Genomic DNA, 7682 nt, shown 5'->3' on the forward strand with positions numbered 1-7682 from the left:
CTGTTCCACTACTGTTTCACTACTGTTCCACTACTGTTTCACTACTGTTCCACTACTGTTTCACTACTGTTTCACTACTGTTTCACTGCTGTTTCACTACTGTTTCACTACTGTTCCACTACTGTTCCACTACTGTTCCACTACTGTTCCACTACTGTTTCACTACTGTTTCACGAAATGAGCGACATTCAATTCGGATTTCCGGTCTTGCTAGCCACAAGGGTTGGGATTATATTGTAGTATACTCAATCCCATCTCAATCCCCCTCCTCCTCCCCATCTCCGTGACCTACTGACCCATACTGGATTGAGCAGTCTGGACCTGCAGTTCTCTATCCAGTCACTGGGTGGCAGTATTATGTCAGAACCAAACCCAAAGTATTTTATATCAACCACAGTTCAGATTTGTATCTTTATACAGAGTAAGCTTCTTTTGTTTATTTGTACAAAAATATGAAAATAAATAAAGCAATATATCTTCTTTAGTCATGTCTCACATCTGTTATTTTGCTAATAATAATTACGATAGCAATATGGGAAGTGTGCAAACTTCATATTATAGTATGTTATTCTGATCTGTTAGTACAACCTATCATGATGAGATCACTGTAGAGTGAGTGGGAGGGGTGTTCAGAGAATGGACTGGATGTATGAATGAAGACCAGTGATGTAATATATGCTGGTGACTTAATATGGTTCTACTCCAGATGAAACGACTGGTTCTGACAGGTCTAGAACTTTCTGAATTGGTATCAGTCTGCTGGCTTCTCTCTAGGGTGCATCACAAATGGTTCCCTATTGAGAGCACTACATTTGACCAGGGCCTTTAGGACTCTAAAGTAGTGCACTATATAGGGAATAGAGTGGCATTTGGGACAGACATAAGGTGGGGGAGCGTCCATAAGGTGGGGGAGCGTCCATAAGGTGGGGGAGCGTCCATAAGGTGGGGGAGCGTCCATAAGGTGGGGGAGCGTCCATAAGGTGGGGGAGCGTCCATAAGGTGGGGGAGCGTCCATAAGGTGGGGGAGCGTCCATAAGGTGGGGGAGCGTCCATCCACCTGACTGAAGGATGGATGAGGGAGGAGAGGAGATGGAAATAGAGTTTAGGAGAGAATAATGGAGTGAGTCATCTAACCAAACGCTCAGCGATGGCTGGACGTCAGCCTTTTGACAAAGATGACGGCGTAAAAGCCTATTGACACATCGTTTCCTTGTGGTCTCAGCTGAAATAGGATAGAGCAACAGAGATCAACATGTGGTCTCAGATATCTGCAGTTATCAGAAACCAGTCATCTAAACTATTACCCATTATCAGGGATGGGCGTAGGACTGGTGACCAAGACGACCCCCCGGACACAGCTAGCTACACGTGGCGAGAGAGACAGTGAGCTGAATCAGGAAGCTGAAGTCCACATTGCTACGTTAACAGAAGTTTACAATGAGTTCCAGTTCTATGGGTGGAATGTTCCCACTGAAATGTATCAAATCCAACAAATACTTGTGTCAGTTTTTATGCAACAAATTTGAATGTTGTTTTGCTTGGAATGATCCAGGCCGATTTGAGTAAGAACAGCCAATAACTAGATCATCACAAAATCATCGTCTCTAAAGGAAGGAGCGTGAATAGTCTTGAGGTCAGTGGTTGTCTGTTGTCATGAGGAAGTAGGAACTAGAACACCGTGGTTGCTAAAGCAACTTTACTGGTAGTACAACGGGTTGTTTCACTGATGACACGTCATCGGATTCTTTCATTACAGGGAAATGTCTGACCCTTCTAGTCCAGAAATACCTGTTTTAACAGACTTAAAATGGCCTTCATCTTAGTTGTCATGGTAGCGATGAAACCATTGATACATCTTGAAGGCATCCCAAATGGCACCCTATTCCCTGTGTAGTGCACTACATTGATGATAGCCCTATGGGCCCTGATCAAAAAGTAGTGCACTACATTGGCAATAGGTTGCCATTTGGGACGTAGCTCTTATAACTAACAGTTCCCTCCCTTCACACAGAAACCCTGTAACAACGTCAAAACGGATTATACCGATTGTTATCAATTACAGTCAAAAGAACAACACATTTACATACTGACAGTGTAAAATATAAGAAGAAACTAAGGAAATACTATTCTTTCTCTTTGTTTGGCAAAGATGAGACGTCCGAATCCTTTAAAAAGTCTCAGAAGGTAGGCTGGAAATGAAAAAGTAAAAAAAATAATAAATAAAAAAATTGGTAAAAGCAAAAACAATTTCATAACAAAAGGATTTGACACAAGGACATTGAACAGATAGTACGGTCAGTCAAAATGGGATTTAGGAAACATTTTATAAAAAGGAGAGGGGGCGGGGCAGGGTAGTAAACACTGACCACTGATTGACAACGTTGTAGTTCTAGAACCAAGACTAGTTCTAGAGCTGCTGGTCTATAATTCAGTCAATACCGTCACAGATTCGGTAGAGTCCAGTGGTAGCTCCGTTATCTCCAGACACCAACCAGCCTAACATCTATCTCCCCTCTCCTCCCCTCCCCTCCCCTCTCCTCCCCTCCCCTCTCATTATGAAATCAGAATAAGAAAACCCTGGTTCAGTCAACATAGAAATTTTAAAAAAGAACGCTTGAAAACACTCGATTTGTATTTGTGAGACATATGACATGGGCTTTACAAAACGTAAGGCACAATTTATCAATTACAATCTTCCTACAGTTGACCATCCCATCCCCTGGAAATATACTGCCAGCCTCTGGGTGCATCTCAATAGTCTGAATATACTGCCAGCCTCTGGGTGCATCTCAATAGTCTGAATATACTGCCAGCCTCTGGGTGCATCTCAATAGTCTGAATCCTCGTCTCCTTGTGTCTCCTTTCCTTAATCTGCTCTGACAGATGAAGGAATGTATGCCTCAGTTGGTAGAGCATGGCACTTGTAACGCCAGGATGGTGGGTTCGAATCGCGCTGGGGCCACCCATAAAGGAAATGTGTACCATGACTGTAAGGCGCTTTGGAAAATAGTGTCAGCTAAATGGTATATATTATTATTATTATTAAAGCAGGTGAAAATCGTCAGCTAAATGGTATATAATATTATTATTATTATTATAGCAGGTGAAAATCGTCAGCTAAATGGTATATAATATTATTATTATTATAGCAGGTGAAAATCGTCAGCTAAATGGTATATAATATTATTATTATTAAAGCAGGTGAAAATCGTCAGCTAAATGGTATATAATATTATTATTATTATTATAGCAGGTGAAAATCGTCAGCTAAATGGTATATAATATTATTATTATTATAGCAGGTGAAAATCGTCAGCTAAATGGTATATAATATTATTATTATTATAGCAGGTGAAAATCGTCAGCTAAATGGTATATAATATTATTATTATTATTAAAGCAGGTGAAAATCGTCAGCTAAATGGTATATAATATTATTATTATTATTAAAGCAGGTGAAAATCGTCAGCTAAATGGTATATCATATTATTATTATTAAAGCAGGTGAAAATCGTCAGCTAAATGGTATATAATATTATTATTATTAAAGCAGGTGAATATCGTCAGCTAAATGGTATATAATATTATTATTATTAAAGCAGGTGAAAATCGTCAGCTAAATGGTATATAATATTATTATTATTAAAGCAGGTGAAAATCGTCAGCTAAATGGTATATAATATTATTATTATTATAGCAGGTGAAAATCGTCAGCTAAATGGTATATAATATTATTATTATTATAGCAGGTGAAAATCGTCAGCTAAATGGTATATAATATTATTATTATTAAAGCAGGTGAAAATCGTCAGCTAAATGGTATATAATATCAGGGCGGCAGGTAGCTTAGTGGGTAAGAGCGTTGTGCCAGTAACCGAAAGGTCGCTGGTTCTAATCCCCGAGCCGACTAGGTGAAAAATCTGTTGATGTGCCCTTGAGCAAGGCACTTAACCCTAATTGCTCCTGTAAGTCGCTCTGGATAAGAGTGTCTGCTAAATGACTAAAAAATAAAAAAAATAAAAATTATTATAGCAGGTGAAAATCGTCAGCTAAATGGTATATAATATTATTATTATTATAGCAGGTGAAAATCGTCAGCTAAATGGTATATAATATTATTATTATTATAGCAGGTGAAAATCGTCAGCTAAATGGTATATAATATTATTATTATTATAGCAGGTGAAAATCGTCAGCTAAATGGTATATAATATTATTATTATTAAAGCAGGTGAAAATCGTCAGCTAAATGGTATATAATATCATTATTATAGCAGGTGAAAATCGTCAGCTAAATGGTATATAATATTATTATTAAAGCAGGTGAAAATCGTCAGCTAAATGGTATATAATATTATTATTATTATAGCAGGTGAAAATCGTCAGCTAAATGGTATATAATATTATTATTATTAAAGCAGGTGAAAATCGTCAGCTAAATGGTATATCATATTATTATTATTAAAGCAGGTGAAAATCGTCAGCTAAATGGTATATAATATTATTATTATTAAAGCAGGTGAAAATCGTCAGCTAAATGGTATATCATATTATTATTATTAAAGCAGGTGAAAATCATCAGCTAAATGGTATATAATATTATTATTATTAAAGCAGGTGAAAATCGTCAGCTAAATGGTATATAATATTATTATTATTATTAAAGCAGGTGAAAATCGTCAGCTAAATGGTATATAATATTATTATTATTAAAGCAGGTGAAAATCGTCAGCTAAATGGTATATATTATTATTATTATTAAAGCAGGTGAAAATCGTCAGCTAAATGGTATATCATATTATTATTATTAAAGTAGGTGAAAATTGTCAGCTAAATGGTATATAATATTATTATTATTATTAAAGCAGGTGAAAATCGTCAGCTAAATGGTATATATTATTATTATTATTAAAGCAGGTGAAAATCGTCAGCTAAATGGTATATAATATTATTATTATTAAAGCAGGTGAAAATTGTCAGCTAAATGGTATATAATATTATTATTATTATTAAAGCAGGTGAAAATCGTCAGCTAAATGGTATATCATATTATTATTATTATTAAAGCAGGTGAAAATCGTCAGTTAAATGGTATATATTATTATTATAGCAGGTGAAAATCGTCAGCTAAATGGTATATAATATTATTATTATTAAAGCAGGTGAAAATCGTCAGCTAAATGGTATATAATATTATTATTATTATTAAAGCAGGTGAAAATCGTCAGCTAAATGGTATATCATATTATTATTATTATTAAAGCAGGTGAAAATCGTCAGTTAAATGGTATATATTATTATTATAGCAGGTGAAAATCGTCAGCTAAATGGTATATAATATTATTATTATTATAGCAGGTGAAAATCGTCAGCTAAATGGTACAGTGGGGGAAAAAAGTATTTAGTCAGCCACCAATTGTGCAAGTTCTCCCTCTTAAAAAGATGAGAGAGGCCTGTAATTTTCATCATAGGTACACGTCAACTATGACAGACAAAATGAGGAAAAAAAATCCAGAAAATCACATTGTAGGATTTTTTATGAATTTATTTGCAAATTATGGTGGAAAATAAGTATTTGGTCAATAACAAAAGTTTCTCAATACTTTGTTATATACCCTTTGTTGGCAATGACACAGGTCAAACGTTTTCTGTAAGTCTTCACAAGGTTTTCACACACTGTTGCTGGTATTTTGGCCCATTCCTCCATGCAGATCTCCTCTAGAGTAGTGATGTTTTGGGGCTGTCGCTGGGCAACACGGACTTTCAACTTTTCTATGGGGTTGAGATCTGGAGACTAGCTAGGCCACTCCAGGACCTTGAAATGCTTCTTACGAAGCCACTCCTTCATTGCCCGAGCGGTGTGTTTGGGATCATTGTCATGCTGAAAGACCCAGCCACGTTTCATCTTCAAAGCCCTTGCTGATGGAAGGAGATTTTCACTCAAAATCTCACGATACATGGCCCCATTCATTCTTTCCTTTACACGGATCAGTCGTCCTGGTCCCTTTGCAGAAAAACAGCCCCAAAGCATGATGTTTCCACCCCCATTGCTTCACAGTAGGTATGGTGTTCTTTGGATGCAACTCAGCATTCTTTGTCCTCCAAACACAATGAGTTGAGTTTTTACCAAAAAGTAATATTTTGGTTTCATCTGACCATATGACATTCTCCCAATGATCTTCTGGATCATCCAAATGCACTCTAGCAAACTTCAGACGGGCCTGGACATGTACTGGCTTAAGCAGGGGGAAACGTCTTGCACTGCAGGATTTGAGTCCCTAGCGGCGTAGTGTGTTACTGATGGTAGGCTTTGTTACTTTGGTCCCAGCTCTCTGCAGGTCATTCACTAGGTCCCCCCGTGTGGTTCTGGGATATTTGCTCACCGTTCTTGTGATCATTTTGACCCCACGGGGTGAGATCTTGCGTGGAGCCCCAGATCGAGGGAGATTATCAGTGGTCTTTTATGTCTTCCATTTCCTAATAATTGCTCCCACAGTTGATTTCTTCAAACCAAGCTGCTTACCTATTGCAGATTCAGTCTTCCCAGCCTGGTGCAGGTCTACAATTTTGTTTCTGGTGTCCTTTGACAGCTCTTTGGTCTTGGCCATATTGGAGTTTGGAGTGTGACTGTTTGAGGTTGTGGACAGGTGTCTTTTATACTGATAACAAGGTCAAACAGGTGCCATTAATACAGGTAACGAGTGGAGGACAGAGGAGCCTCTTAAAGAAGAAGTTACAGGTCTGTGAGAGCCAGAAATGTTGCTTGTTTGTAGGTGACCAAATACTTATTTTCCACCATAATTTGCAAATAAATTCATTAAAAATCCTACAATGTGATTTTCTGGATTTTTTTTTCTCAATTTGTCTGTCATAGTTGACGTGTACCTATGATGAAAATTACAGGCCTCTCTCATCTTTTTAAGTGGGAGAACTTGCACAATTGGTGGCTGACTAAATACTTTTTTTCCCCACTGTATATAATATTATTATTATTATAGCAGGTGAAAATTGTCAGCTAAATGGTATATAATATTATTATTATTATTAAAGCAGGTGAAAATCGTCAGTTAAATGGTATATATTATTATTATAGCAGGTGAAAATCGTCAGCTAAATGGTATCTAATATTATTATTATTATAGCAGGTGAAAATTGTCAGCTAAATGGTATATAATATTATTATTATTATAGCAGGTGAAAATCGTCAGCTAAATGGTACAGTGGTGAAAAAAAGTATTTAGTCAGCCACCAATTGTGCAAGTTCTCCCTCTTAAAAAGATGAGAGAGGCCTGTAATTTTCATCATAGGTACACGTCATCTATGACAGACAAATTGAGATTTTTTTTCTCCAGAAAATCACATTGTAGGATTTTTAGTGAATTTATTTGCAAATTATGGTGGAAAATAAGTATTTGGTCACGTACAAACAAGCAAGATTTCTGGCTCTCACAGACCTGTAACTTCTTCTTTAAGAGGCTCCTCTGTCCTCAACTCGTTACCTGTATTAATGGCACCTGTTTGACCTTGTTATCAGTATAAAAGACACCTGTCCACAACCTCAAACAGTCACACTCCAAACTCCACTATGGCCAAGACCAAAGAGCTGTCAAAGGACACCAGAAACAAAATTGTAGACCTGCACCAGGCTGGGAAGACTGAATCTGCAATAGGTAAGCAGCTTG

The 7682-nt window shown here is 36.9% G+C and overlaps 1 protein-coding gene across 1 annotated transcript in view; it reads left to right on the top strand.

Annotated features, from left to right (window-relative positions):
• Positions 1-484, top strand: part of flt4 (fms related receptor tyrosine kinase 4) — an 81341-nt gene extending 80857 nt beyond the window's left edge. Inside the window, exon 28 of the mRNA XM_084197952.1 lies at positions 1-484. This exon is cut by the window's left edge and continues 826 nt beyond it. The gene's annotated coding sequence lies outside the window, so the exon portion shown is untranslated.
• Positions 485-7682: the final 7198 nt, after the last annotated feature.

The sequence above is a fragment of the Coregonus lavaretus genome (genome assembly GCF_964263955.1).
Source record: "Coregonus lavaretus genome assembly, contig: HAP1_SCAFFOLD_1005, whole genome shotgun sequence".
Taxonomy (NCBI): domain Eukaryota; kingdom Metazoa; phylum Chordata; class Actinopteri; order Salmoniformes; family Salmonidae; genus Coregonus; species Coregonus lavaretus.